Genomic DNA, 14,365 nt, shown 5'->3' with positions numbered 1-14,365 from the left:
GCCCTGACTGCCTGACACTCCAGCTGATGAACCGAGTTCACTTTTCAACAAGCCTCCCAGCAAGATCCCAGCTTGCTTCAGGCGTAAGTGCTTGCAGTGAGATTCTCCTTAGAAGACTCTTCACCGGAGCCTGCTTTTCTCAGGGAGACCCTTGGCTGGCCACACTGATTCAGCCTGGACTGGCAGGAAAGCACTCACCCCACCTCATGCAGCAGGCTTGGGGGTGCATTCTTCCACAGATCTCTTCTTTCACTCCTCGCCTCTCCTCCTGCAGGGCTGTGTTGAAGAACAGCTCAAGGGAAAGCAGGAGAAGTGCACAACCCCATTGTGCACAACCGCATCGTGCACAGGGGCTTCTCTCATTTCACTCCTGCTCCCTGACTTTTTAGATCTCACTCACCACCTTCTCCCACTGCCAGAGCATCCTCCTCTTCGTTTCACAGGTCACAGCTCCTCCCTAGTGTCTGCTGCTCTCCAAGGATGCTAAACAAGCAGATGATGTACAGGCATCTTCCCAGAGAACTGTACTTGTGGCAATGTCTCTTTTTCACATTTGTCAAGTTACTGCTCCCACACGCATCTAAATTCAGCTCCATCAGCTCCTGAATTTAACTTGAATGTGAGCAGCCTGATTCGTAATGGGCTCAGCTATGCAAAAGGAAAAACCCACTTACAGGTGTGCCCAGTGCTGTATTATGCAAGCACCTATCCTGTTGCTGCCTCTGCGTTACCAGAGCACCCCTCAGCCAGGACATGCCCTTTTTTAGGGGCTATTCTGCACTGATCCACCCAGCACCCCAGCAGCCAGCTCGGCATTACTCCCAACGAAGCAGAGGGTCCAGGGAGAGAAAGCAACAAGCTCAGCCAACAGCAGCGAGGGAGCCAGGACTCCTGGGTCCTCAGCCTTGCACTTTATCCACCGAGCCCTCTGTCAGCACCGGCTCTGGCGAGATGGATGGTGTTCAGGGATTGCACTTCACCGTCAGACGGACGCCGCGGGCAGGTCGTGCATTAAGGCAGGGGTATCGCAGCCAGCACGGAAAAAGCGTCTGAAGGGAGACAGACCATCCTGCTAAAATGTAAAGCTGGATTCCGGCTGCAAGAAGTTGGTGATTCAAGTTTTGCTTTGCCTGAACGAGTCATTAATCAGTGCTGGTTTTCATGTCAGAGACCAAGAAACAGGCGGCAAGGACAGAGAACCGAACAGATAATCACGAAGCGTTTTCCTCTGGATAGCTATCATGCTAAACCAAACGTCACCAGCTTTCCTCTCTCCCCACAGCAAATTAACTGCACAGGAGCGCTCCTCTTGGCCTCCTCCTCCCCAGTCAGTCGTGCCTCATAACTGCAGGCTGCCTGGGCTGCTCCCTGCGCAGCGCACTCGAGTGCTACCCAGGGCATTGCACGCAACCCAGAGGCACGGCGTAACTCACCTCCAGCAGAGACCTCTCCTCCCCGGTACGAGAGGGCGTCATCACGCAGCTCCCAGCACCGAAGCAGAGAACTGTGACATCCGTGCCTTAGCTCATTTGCTGCAGCACCACCACTGCAATCATCAGCGGAGACAAATCACTCGCTCTGAACGCTTCCATCACTTTCCTCTAGACTGTCTGAGCTTTGCTGCCAAGGCAAGACAAATTTCCTCCCCTGAAATACATAGCTTTCTATTCCTCACATTGTTTTCAAGAATATTCTCTGTAGATTTCATCCAAAAAAAAAAAAAGTCTTATCCGTAACAGCATTCTCTTTTTTAGGACACTTTAATTTTTTAATACTGGATCCACTAAGGTGAATATTCTCCTGCTCGGTCAGGCACGATAGCCTGCTCGCCTCCTGCCACTAAAGCAACCAACCTGACACTCAGGCTCTGAAAAGTAACAGTAAGGAAGAAAACTTCCTAATAATTCCTTCTGCCCTACTGAAAGATACCTCCTGGACGTAACCTCAGAGGGCAGGAAAGGGAGGAATGACGATGCCAAGAGCAGGGAACCAGGAGGTCCAGGAGGGGTGATGGGGCTATGTCAGGCAGCAGATGAAAACAGATTGCATAAAGATATAAAAACAAAGAGCAAAGTCGGCCATTTGGTCCTAGTCATTCTCTTAGAATACAAAGATATTGGGATACTTAGTCAAAATCGCTTCAAAAAAAATAAAAAGGCATAGGGGAAAAAAGAAATGGCAAAAAATGAGAGCTGGAAGAAAACTCCAGAACTGCAGAAACACCCTTCTCACAGCAGCCAGAAAGTCAGGGGAGAGGTAGAGGAGCATCACCACTGAGCAAACATCTTCATATTCATACACAGACACTGGGTTTGGTTCAGCTGGCTACAGAGCGTTCAGTAAAAATCTCCACCAAGGTGGAGAAAAAGGGGAAAACGGTTAATTTAGACCAAATAAGCATGAAAAGAGAGGCAGAAAAAAGAGAGGCAGGAGAAAGAATGAAAGAAAAATGATGACAGAGAAGTGAAAACGCTATAGGGAAAGGAGAAAGGGGAAGGAAAAATGAAGTGAAACAAATACTGAGAACAGTTCAGGGAAAGAGAAACCACGAAAGAGTGGAGTGAAACTGGAAGGGAAAGATAAGAAGAGAAAAAGGAATGTGACACGGCAGAGCAGTTGACTAGCGCTCAGCAAATAAATCATTTGTTTAATCTCATCCATATTTGTCAAATAATTTATTTGATTAATACTCCTTCGTGGTCTTCAACCAGCTATAAAGGGGATCAAATATCGTTTCATAAATATACTTGCTAGATTAATACAGGTAACACCGAATATCTTCTACGTTTTTATCTGCTGCCTATCAAGCTCTGGTTGTAAGCTTACACTTCAAAACTATTATGTAGAAAGCTGATAATAAATTACAATTAGATAAGCATGCTCAGCGCACAACCATTTTGCTTTCCTAGGCTGCCAGAAGCAGAGTGGCACAGCGCGCCTGGGAAGATGGCAGGCGAGACGGGGCCTGGCCGGCACTCCTGCCTCTTCCCTTTTTCCGCAACCTTCCCCCCAAAATCGCTCTGCACGGGGTAGCTTTTGTCTCCGTTTTCATTGCGTTTAATATTCCCCCGTATTCAACTTCAGAAAGCTCTTTTAAGTCAAGAACGTGAAGTTTTCAGTCTGGGTTACAAACGTGGGGAGAGCCAACCCTAAATTAGCAGGAGGGTGAATTCAGCGTGAGGGGCATTGGTGCTGCGTGGCTGCGTCGTGGGAAGCAAAGTTTGGGAAATTAGCTTTGCTTCTCCCAAAGGCGAGGCAACTTGGGAGAAGGCGACGTGGAAAACGATGCACCAGTACCTCTCCTCTCTCCCCCACCCTGGAGGCCACGGGATGCTGCTCCCACCACACGTTCACCACCTCCTGGAGCCGAGCAGCAGATTTACAAGAGAACCACCCCGAGGGTAACTCCCCGGGGCTCTCCGCCAGGCAGAAAAGCGCCCCTCGGGTCTCAAGCCTTGTTTAAATATTGCCGCATAAGCGATACCCCAAGCTGAGCTAATTATTGCTAATTACAGGATCGTTCGAATGTAAACATAGAAGGTACGACCGTGCACGCTTCGTCGCTCGTTTTTTCACCAAGACTAAAAAAAGGCGTGCTGACAGCTCCCACCCCAGAGCCCGCTCCTTCGCGGAGAAAACAGCCGTCAGTCTCCAGGCCCACCGAGGAGACCGAGCAGGGAATTCAATCAGCATCAGCCGCCCTGGTGCTGAAATGAAGCAGCTCGCATGTTATTAATCACGCTGGGAAGGCGCTGGAGGAGCGGAAAGAAAGGACTGTCGAGGCTGGGTTAACGGAGGGGGGACACACACGGACTCTGTTACGAACACCTGGGAAAATCGTCCCCTGCAAGTCCCCTGCAGTAAAAGCAAAATACTCGGGAGCTCTGCGAGGACAGAGAGGCCAGCAGCTCTGACCAGGGAAAACCAGCGTCCATCAGCCTTACAGCTGACACTCTGGTCTCTGAGGCAGGCAATTCCTCAGCAATTTGGTGTGTTTGGGTCAGACTTTGCAGAAGAGCCTAACCCGCCAGTAACTGTGCAGTTAAGGCGGCACGAAGCCTCGTGGGCTCTGTGCTGTTCAGTTCCTCCTTCAACATGCACGACCCACAGATGCCACCCAAGCGGGGCTAAGTCACGACAAAGCCCCCCGGGGGTTTGTACCCATCCTGCACCTTACAGGGCTGCCCAGGAGCAACTCTGTGCACTGCAGGTCAACGAGACACAACTCAGGCCATTTAAGCAGCGCAGCTGTGCCTAACGTACACCGACCTTCGCGCTGTTTTAAGCCTTTCTGCCATCACTCCTGAGTTCGCCAGTGCTCTCCAATTGCTCATCGGCTCTTTTGTCTACGGGCATGCCCCACAAAACGCGTCCGCATCCAGGAACCAGGTGGGCTGAGCCCCAGGGGTGCCACCCTCCCAGGGTGCACGCTGCCGAGCCAGGTGTCCCTCGGAGGAAGGGAGGTGCCGGTGGCCCCGCAGCACAGGGAACCTTGCCCCACGTACCTGCACCTCCGCCACCTGCGCGCGGCCCTGCGGCATGGGGCAGTGCTCCGGTGGGTGCCTGGGGGCACCTCCTGGGGCTGGGGGGCGACGGGGGGGGATTGTGGGGGGACAGGCAAGGGGGACAAGGGAGATGGGTGATGGGCAGGGGGGACGAGGGATGGGCAGGGGGGACGAGGGAGATGGGGATGGGGGAACGAGGGATGGGGACGGGAGGATGGGCACAGGTGGGGGGACAAGGGGTGGGCAAGAGGGACGGGGGGACAAGGGGGACAGGGAGATGGGGACAGTGGGACGGGCAAGGGGGTTGAGGGACAGGCACAGGGGACATGGGAGAGGCAAGGAGGACAGGGATGGGGGGACAAGGGAAAGGCGAGGGGGATGAGGGAGATGGGGACAGCCACAGGCAGGGGGACAAGGGATGGGCAAGGGGGACAGGATGGGGGCACGGGCAGGGGGGACAAGGGATGGGCAAGGGGGTCTAGGGGGGACAAGGGGACAGACAAGGGGGGATGAGGGATGGGGACAGAGGGACAGGCAAGGGGGACGGGCACGGGCAGGGGGTTCCGGGGACAAGCCGGGGGCACGGAGGACGCCTGAGGCTCGGCGCCTGCTGCCCGTGGCGCTGTGGGGCCGCCCCCGGGGCTCGGCGGAGGGCGGGCAGGCACCGGGGGGCTGCGGCTCGGTGCCCCCCGCTCCCCCCGGGGCCGGGCCCGGCTGCCAGCGCCCAGCCGAGCGGGGCCACGGAGGTACCGGGCGGGCAGGGGGAGCCGCCGGGGGGGGGCACGGGGACGCCCCAAAACCCCCGGCACACGGCGGGGGGGGGGGGGGGGCACAAACGCTACCGGGCGGGGGCGGCCGCCCCGTTAACAGGTGGCTGCGGCTGTGCCCCGCCGGTGGGCGATGCCCAGACCCCCCCGCCTCAGATCCGTACACCCCACCCCGGTCCCTGTACACCCCCCCCCCCGCCGGTCCCTGCCCCCCCTTCCCGGTCACTCACCGGCTCGCCCCCCCCTCCCCCGCGCCACGGAGGGATGCGCGGAGCGGAAGTTTGCGGCGGAATAACGACGTTTTTCTTCGCAAGACGCCCCAAAAGCCGGGCAGCCGGGGCGGGGGGGGGCCCTCAGCCGTGCGTCGGGCCGGCGGCGAGGTGAAGTTTCCACCGCGGTGGTGGAGGCGCCCCCGGTGCGCAGCGCCCCCCCCGCATTGGCACCGGGCGCCGGGGCGCTCCGCCGCCGCCGCCCGGACAATGTGCGGCCGGGCGGGGGGAGCCGAGCCCCGCCGAACCCAGCCGAACCCAGCCGAGCGGAGCCGAGCGCGGCCGAACCCTTCCGAACCCAGCCGAAGCGCGCCCCGGCACACGCCCAGCTCCCCCCCCTCCCAACGCACACGCAAGTCCCGCCCAGCTGTCACTCACCGCCGCCCGACGCTTCTGATAGGCTCCCCCCGCCGCCACCGCCCTCCCCGTGGGCTGCGCCGCCTGTCAATCACGCCCTGCCGGCCCGCCCCCCCCGCCGAGGACTGGGAGTGGCGCTGTGAGGCCGCCCTGAGGCGCGGCCCCGGGGCGGCGGTGGGGGGGGGGGGGCCGCACACGACGCCCGCCGGCCCTCCTCAGGGCCCGCCATCGCTCGGGGAAGGCTGCGGGTGACGCCCCCCCCCGGCGCCCAGCGAAGGCCCCGGTGAGGGGCGAGCGCCCCACAGCCGTTGTTGCCCTTCCCTCGGCCTCGCCGCCCCCGTCCCCGGGTGTGCGGAGCCGCCGTCGGGTGTCCCCCGCGGGGCTTGGCCCCGGCGGTGGTGGTGCTGGGGGAGATCGGGGCTCGGTCACAGGCAGCCGCCCTGCGGCCTGCCGGCACCCGGTCTGCTCGGGCAGCCCGCCGGGTGAGGGCTGGGGGAGCCACCGGGCTGTTACCGGCCCCTAGCTGGTAGCCCGGAGGCTAACGCCGTCTCACAGGACACTTAAATCGCTCCTGGACATGTCTAGGGAACGCGGTAACTCCAAAATTGTCCAGGAGCTGTACACGCAGGTCATAAAAGCAAGTGTAGATGAGTTGGTTTAGTATAAAGACAGCTGAGGTACACACTAGGCAAACATAAAATACTCAGATTTCACGTCTGCGTGTGGCGAGCAGCCCTGCCCGACCCTATTTGGGTCCCACAAGCAGCACGGTTAAATCTGAGCTTGTAAAGCCGATGGACACGGGCTTCCTTCTGTGACTCCAGCTATGCCAACACAGCACTTCTGTCCTGTCCCAGCACACCTACATTACCCAACGCTTTGTGCCAGACACATTCCCCTGCTGCTGTGGAAGGTGAGCAGCGGACCGTAACACCTTTCAACCCCGGAGCATGCAGAAAGGATCGAGCTTTGAGGCAGGACAGCGGGATATGCCTGAATAAAGCATGTGTTCCTAGCGCTGGAAAAACACCGCTCGCTCTGATGTAATTTTCAACCGCATCACCACAATTTATTGTTTCCATTAGAAAGGTATCTAGTAATCTGAAAATTGATCTAGAAACCATTGTTCTAGATACTACAGTTGACACACAATAAAAAGAAAGCTCATGCCCTGCAGAGCTCATAGCTGGAATAGATTAAGCAAGTTCTAAGGATACCCGTTGAGAAGTCGTGCAGGTTTTTTCAGGTCTCGTAGCCATGTGTTGCACCAGCACAAGCAAACCTGCCAGAGCACTTTCTAAAAGCCAGAACGCAAACAGACAGGTCCGAACGAACAGGATGAAGCTTCGACTTACTTTGAGAATTGTTTGCTTGCTCCTAACAAGCCCTCCCGGTTCTGAACAACCTCTCGCTTCTCCACGAAAGCAAGGACCGCAGCTCGCAGGAACACGGCATCTCTCCCGAGCAAGCCAACGGCAGGAGCAGCAGCGAACACAAAGGTGATGGGTTTCTCCACAGGCAGACACACGTACGCACAGCGCACCGCCTCTCTGCCCTACCTGTCTCGTCTTGTCTTACCCATTTCTGGTGAGCAGGCAGGGTACTGGAGCGTGCAGAAATCTTGCTTTTTGAAGCACCCTGAAAGCAGGGTTGTATTTTTCAGTACCTAGGTGGCCCAGAAGAACTGATTGGGGAGCAAAAACCAAATAGGTAGTGTAATAGACACAGCTATGGGTGAACCTCAGTTTCACGCCTCTTGGGCTTCTCAGTGACCTCCAAGAACCGAGAAACACCAGGAGACAGGACTGAAACTGCCTCTTGCTCATTCCTCAATGCCAGATCACATCAGGATGTAAGATACCTGAGGACTATTTTTTGTTGGCGGACTGCTGGAAGACAGAGGCATAATCATCCATCGGTGAGTCATAACCACACAATCACATAGGGATGATGACATAAACTTGTGAAGACACAGAGCGTGATACAGCTTTAATATATCTCCCTGCCCCCCGTTTTATTGTTGTTCTTGTTGGTTTTGATAAAAAGGCAAAATACTGGGATAAGACCCTGAGTTGCTGCAAACCAGTCCAGCTTTTGGCAAAGCTGACAGATTTACATTTGCTTAGGGTATAGCCTGATCTATAGACAGATCCCTCTTTTTTCCTTTGTGGCAAACTTCGAGGAGGGCAAAGAGAAATACTGACCTCTCTAGAAATCCTGCAGAGGTACAAACCACTGCAAGCCTTGCTTGACAGGAAAGGAAGGCTAGTCTAATACTGGGCCTACTGATACACAGTGCAATAAAAAGGAGATGGGGAGAATCTCACAGGAGCCTTACTGCCACAGAAATACTGTCAAAACAGATTCTGCAGTGGGGTTGAAAAGCTGCTCTGTCATTCTGATGCCTTCAGTTTTTCCTGATCATCTTCACCAAACTGTATATAGCATGCAAGCAGGAGGCCTTATCTCATGGGCTTGCTTTTCCCATCAATATTAGCATAACTTGTTAAAACAGCAATCTAAATTCAGTCCTGGAAAGACACATCACTGATTTTTGTAAGTGCTATGACCCCCAAAATAATCGTCATTCCCTCTTTAACCTCTGCAAGAAGGGACTTAGTGTGACATGCAAACATACAAACACAAGTTTGTGACATACAAACTTAGGCCGCAAGCTTCGTTAACAACTGAGCTTGCACATCAGCTATAGGTCAAGGCTATCCCCAAAAGTTTGGAGATGTTAATCTATTTTACGTTGTTTTTTTTTTTCTTTTCTAGTAGAAACACCCAGGTAATTGCCAAGTTGAACTAACCTCTCTTTTGCCCTTAAAAAAAATAAATAAACATGAAAACTTCTTCTTGTAATCATAAATATCACCAGCAAGGTAAATAACAGTACTTTTTTTTAGCTTCACAAGGATATTTGTTTAAATATACCCAGATTTTGCTCTCAGCTCTACCATTTTTCACCAAGAAAAACTGAAGGGTATATCAGTTCTCAGCAGGCACAGAGGGTAGATGAGTGGTGTCAAATTGCTTTTGTTGTTCTCCTGTGTCTTCTGTCACTTTGCCATATCCACATCTTCACCTAGCTTTGTTCTAATTATGCAGACTACTTCCTGGTTCTTTCTGTGGCTTTTGAGCTCTTGCTACATTCAGCTAGTCTATTTTCCTGGATGCATATTTTCTTCTGTGTGATTGAAACTTTCTTGAAGTGTTTGCAAGGAAGACTATAGCGTTCTGCTCTCCTTATCGTTGTCTGAGAGCGTACTGAGAAAAACAGAGAATCTGGTGAAGTCTGCTTTCCCACAGCACCATACTCTTCATGATTTTTTAATTTATTCCTTCTGCGGATACACCAGACTCAATAAACCTGCAAGTACTTTTCCTGTACTAGGATGTTTTCCTTGCTCGTCTCTCCCTGAGCGTAGGGGATGAGTAATGTCATGGCAGAAAGCAAACTGATACATGAGAGAGTTTTAAAACTTTAAGTTTTCTAGGGAATGCAAATTGTTTCCTTTTTGTATCTGACAATGCAACACAAGTAACTTGTCATGGCAACCAGTTTATGAAACAGAAAAAAAAAAGATCATTACAAGGTGGTTTGTTACTATAGCAAGGGAAGAAGCTGAGACCTTATCCTTTTTGTTCGCTGGTGAGCTGCACATCATCTAGGTAACAGAACTTGTCAGTAGAAGTTTATACTGTAAAGTTATTTATATAACCTTATGTTATATGTGGCAGCACCGTATATAACGGCCTTTTTGATACTTGGACCAAAGCTGAAGTGCAGTCAGAAGGAAAGAAGGAAGTGTTCAAAAGAATTGAAACAGAGCTGGATTCTCAGAAATACAAGGCCTAATCCATTTCCGCAGCAAGCTGATGCAACTCTGCAGATGCCAGTAAGGGATGAACCTATTTCTAATGAAATTAATTTGGCTTCCATTCTTTGGCAGTCTTCATTCTTTTTCCAATTGCTTTTAAGGGGAAAACTCTCTGCTGCAGATCCAGGAGATCTTTTCCCGATTGTTTTTAATGGGAAAACTCTCCTTTGCAGATCTGGGAGTATTGTGGAGTTACCTGGGATAGAGGATGGAATAGGCTCGCAGAGTCCATGTTCAAACCCATTCTCTTTACAGGGATGCTTCAGGGAAGGGCAGACTGCTCTGTAGGTGCAAGTGTTCATGGAAGCCAATGGAGCTATCCCGCACTTAAGGTAGGCTCGTTTGTAAACCTTCAGTAGGCCTAGAACACACACAAAAAGTTTGCTTTATGCCTGAGCTGGAAAGGATGCCTTCTGGGGGATAGCCTTGAAAAATGAAAGAAAACCTGAAAGTTTCTTAATCCCTAGACTACTGTTATGAACTACAAGCAACACAGCTCCAACCGAGTGATAGAATAAAGCATATGCTCTTCCTTTCTATTTTAAAAACACTCTCTCGCAGTTAATATATATATATATAATGATATAGTAGTAAAGTGGTCCAGCATGAGAAACGGCGGCCAGCCTTCTGAGCTGCCTGGGGACTTAAAGATAAAACTGTTGTAACTCCTGGACAATCCTTGTCTAACTTCCTGATGAGGTTGTAGAGAAAATAGTGCTGGATCACAAGCCTCAACAATAGGACGACTTGGAAAGCAGCCTTTGAGAGAAGTGCTTAATGTATCAGATAAATCTATATGGGGATGCAAGGCTATAGCTTACTCCTGACAATGAATTGTTGTGCTGTGAATGACTGGCTATAAAAACACTATGGGGAAAATCTGAGTCTTCTGCAGCACAAAGAAACCAGGAGGTAAATGAAAGTCATTAATTACAAAAAAATAAATAAATAAAAAGCATGCTAAAACTATTCAACGCTATAATTTAACACAGTGTTCTAGAGAATGGAAGAAGTCTGTCATCTAATCCTTACTGCAGATTGCACCAAAAGATATCACAAGTGTGAACTTCTGCCATCATCCCAAGGGGCTGGGACGCACAGAGACACCTGAAACTTGGAAGCAGAAGTCCAGCTGAGATACCAGACAGAGGGAAAAAGAAGACCAGTGAGTCCTGGTTTCTTTTCTTCTTTTTTTTTTTTTTTTTTTTTTAAGACAGACGCTGAGCAGAACTAGACAGATTTCCTGTACTAATTAATTAACAAAACCAAACTCTGAATTAATTAATCAACCCAAATCAATTAGCAAAACCTTCCTCTCATACCATCTCCAAAAATATTGCATTGCTTCAGATGACCCAACCGGTGACTGGGCACACTTTGTTTTTAATCCTAAAAATAACAGCATTAAGGTTGGATTAAATTCTACTAAATAAAATACTCAAGCTTCTTTTAATCAAACTATTTGAAACATTGCGGAAGATTCTGGGTGGACAGAGCAAAATCATTGGTCTCAGAGAGTATTCTAATCCACATCATGAACTTTCTCATCATGGATTTCCTTTTTGAAATAAACAAAGAATTCAGGCAGCGCCTTGCCAGGTACTCCCAAGGACCCAAGCTCCCTCAGAGAAAGATTCCTATTGACTAAATGGATTTTGCTACCAGTCGGATTTGATCAATTATAAACTGAAAATAGAAACTCACAGACATGAGATGCTCTAGAATCGCAGAAGGGAAAGGCTTTGTAATCAGAGCTTGGACGTGGAAGGTGTGTTCCACAGTTTAAGAATACAAACAACTGCTGATGCCTTTTTTCTATTTAAAACAAACAAACAAACAAAAATACGTAAAAATGGGCGTAATTCAAAGACTGATCACTTTTAATGGGCCAGTCTCCTTGTAGAGACACAGTAGGAATGAACAATTCTATCTCCCTACACACGATAGGTAGTAGTTACTAATGTGAAGCCCTCACCTGGGAGGACAGTGGTGTGTCTGGACTTCAAATTATGCTGGCGATGGGGAGAGACGGGCTGTAAGTTAGATCTGTATAGGTCAGAGGCTGTATTTAGAAGTAGTGGTGCTCTCTACCAGTTGCAGCCTGATGTGAAACACACTGCCCCCTACAGAAAGCGTCCCGTTTGTTTCTGTGGGTGCTTAAGTCCCTAGCAAATGTTGACTTTTTGACTTTTTATGCTTTTTTGCTTGGGTTATAGCTGATTGCACAATGTCGAGAGCCTGAGTTACTTAGAAATGACACAGATTCCTCCGTGAGATGTCCCCGCCTGACCAAGAGGGACCAGGACTGATAAGTGTCCTGTGTCCACTTCCACGCAACCCCGGGCCTCTCTGCCAAGACTGCCAGGGTAGATCAGCAAAGGTCAAATAGGGTACGAGGTCTGCTAATGGAGAAATCTGCAAGTTAGGAGCCATGCTGACTTTCCTGGCAGCGGTTTGCTGGCACGTGTGCAAGAGCTTTTGTTAGCTGTCAGCATGAGCTGAACGTCAATCATTCTCTTGGAGTCTGATCCTCAGATCACTGTACTCTGAGGGAGGTTTTTGCCCTCATCTTCACACAGCAGCAGCTCAGGTCTCTGGAAGCAGAAAACCCTACTTCTTTTTTTCTTTTTTTTTTTTTTTTTTTTTCTAACAAGCTCTTGCAATATTTACGCCCCTTGTGATTTTCATTTTCAAACCCTATGGAAGAGTTTGAACACTGGCACACCAGCAGTTTCTTTATGGGACAGTTCGGATCACTTCCCATGCTCTGGGTCATCTATGTCACTTTTGCTGGCAGGAGCCAGATTTCCAGGCGTGGAAACCAGATGAGTTGCTAAGGGATGTCTTGCTCTCTCTGTCATTTCTGTATTCACTGATGTGCAACAGATTTATCTTTGTGTAGTTCATCTGCTTAAGTCTGAGACCATCCCACATGCACTCCTGGACAAGACATTCTCATTCTTTTTGAAAAAGTCTTCTTACTCCTTTGTCAACTAATGCTGATTTCCCTTCAATGGTGGGGAACAATTGTTAACTACATCTGTTTCTCGCAGAAATTTCAAAGCAATGTTGCGCTGCGTGATTCAAGTATGCACACGTGGTAAAACTAGATAGAATTAAAGACATTTGTGTTTATCCAGTTAAACTACTGGTTTCTTTTCCTTTGATTGCTTTTTAATATGCTGGCTGCACACTGTCTTTGTCCCTGCCACGCATCATGTCCCTCCTTCACATAATGAGAGTCAAGCTGCTGACCCTTTTCTTTACTGTCACATCTTTCCTTAAAGTATGTTTTTCCTTCCATAAGGATCCCTGAACCTCTGTTCCCACCTTTGTGAGCGAGTAAAGCTGATGCAAAGCAATACTCACATAAAATGTAGCCACCCTATAGACGGGACAGGAGGATGGAGTCCGGCCTTTCCACCATCTCTGCTTTTTGGTGCTCTCGAACCTCCAAGCTGGATGCTCTTGCTATACTCAGCTTTTGTAAAAGCTAGCGTTGCTCATCTGATCCTTTTCCATTGCAAAAAGCTGTTTGCCACCGTGGCAGCCTCTTTCTGAGGCTCTTGTGGGGCATTTCCTTCTGCCCCTTCATCCTCTTCAGTGATTACCTAAAATCTGCACTGGCCTCAGCCTCCACCTTACTTACAGCAAAGGTAGACTTTCCTGCAGAGCAGCCACTTGCCATCACAGGTAGAGAACCCGAGTTATACTGCTCCCTGTGAGCTAAACGTTTTTGAAGTCAGACCTTCTGTAAGATTCCTAAGTCAAGATGTCCTAATCAACATGTAGCACATTTCTTCTTTGGCCTCAGACTCTTGGCATTGCCTTTTCTACTTCCAGTCAATGTGCTTAAGCTGGGAAAATACTGAGACTGATGTGCTGTAACACCAATTAGAAATGTGTGAATCCAAGTGATTGACTGAATTTTAGCCATTGACTACGAAAACATGAGTAAGCTAACATTAATCTACAGATGTTGTATTAACACTGAGGGATTTCCCAGCCCTCATTAGCAATACACTTTGATAAGGGTAGAAAGTGTTAGCTATGTTTTCCTTTCAGTAAGCTGTTTAATCATCAGAGCTTACTGGCATTGGGATTTGGGAGACTTACACGATCACAAAGTGAATTAAGAGTAATGCAATACTCTCTCTCTAGCTTCCCTGTGATATCGCAGAGAGGAAACAATGGATTCAGGTCTGCTCTGTTCCCAAATTTAAGGGCACTGGTACATTTCAGGCACCACGTGGGGGGTGAGAACTAAGCGGGAAGGTGCTGCCTCCTTAGTCAAGACCTTCCTCGTTTCTAGGAGGAGCATTCGTATAACAGCTCTCCTGCAGTGATCAGCACGTGCCGGTGAACTTGTTACAGCATGCTGAGCAGCACATTCTTGTTGATCACTGAGGTCTGATCCAAAGCTTACTGCAGGCCGTGGGGAAGATTCTTTAGTGGCCTTTGGACTACTCTGTGGACACAAAAACACAACAACTGGTAGGTGCATGGGGGAGAGGACCCTATATTACCACCGCATTTCACCCAGAAGAGATGGCAAAAGAGATTCTACATCCCAAACTTGTACG

General features: G+C 50.0%; 2 protein-coding genes across 4 annotated transcripts in view; one reads left to right on the top strand and one right to left on the bottom strand.

Moving 5' to 3' along the window:
- Nucleotides 1–7,392, bottom strand: part of HRAS (HRas proto-oncogene, GTPase) — a 39,637-nt gene extending 32,245 nt beyond the window's left edge. The window contains exon 1 of one of the 2 annotated variants that reach the window (XM_080592616.1): nt 7,254–7,392. The gene's annotated coding sequence lies outside the window, so the exon portion shown is untranslated. Of the gene's footprint in view, nt 1–5,502; nt 5,913–7,253 lie in introns of those variants that run through there. The other variant, XM_080592615.1, reaches the window with a different exon arrangement.
- Nucleotides 7,264–14,365, top strand: part of LRRC56 (leucine rich repeat containing 56) — an 81,997-nt gene continuing 74,895 nt past the window's right edge. Inside the window, exons 1-5 of one of the 2 annotated variants that reach the window (XM_080592609.1) lie at nt 7,264–7,397; nt 7,738–7,816; nt 9,643–9,800; nt 10,038–10,114; nt 10,820–10,947. The gene's annotated coding sequence lies outside the window, so the exon portion shown is untranslated. Of the gene's footprint in view, nt 7,398–7,737; nt 7,817–9,642; nt 9,801–10,037; nt 10,115–10,774; nt 10,948–14,365 lie in introns of those variants that run through there. The other variant, XM_080592607.1, reaches the window with a different exon arrangement.

Source organism: Anser brachyrhynchus (assembly GCF_964034855.1).
Source record: "Anser brachyrhynchus genome assembly, chromosome: 5".
NCBI lineage: Eukaryota > Metazoa > Chordata > Aves > Anseriformes > Anatidae > Anser > Anser brachyrhynchus.
This window is presented reverse-complemented; position numbering and strand designations above follow the sequence as displayed.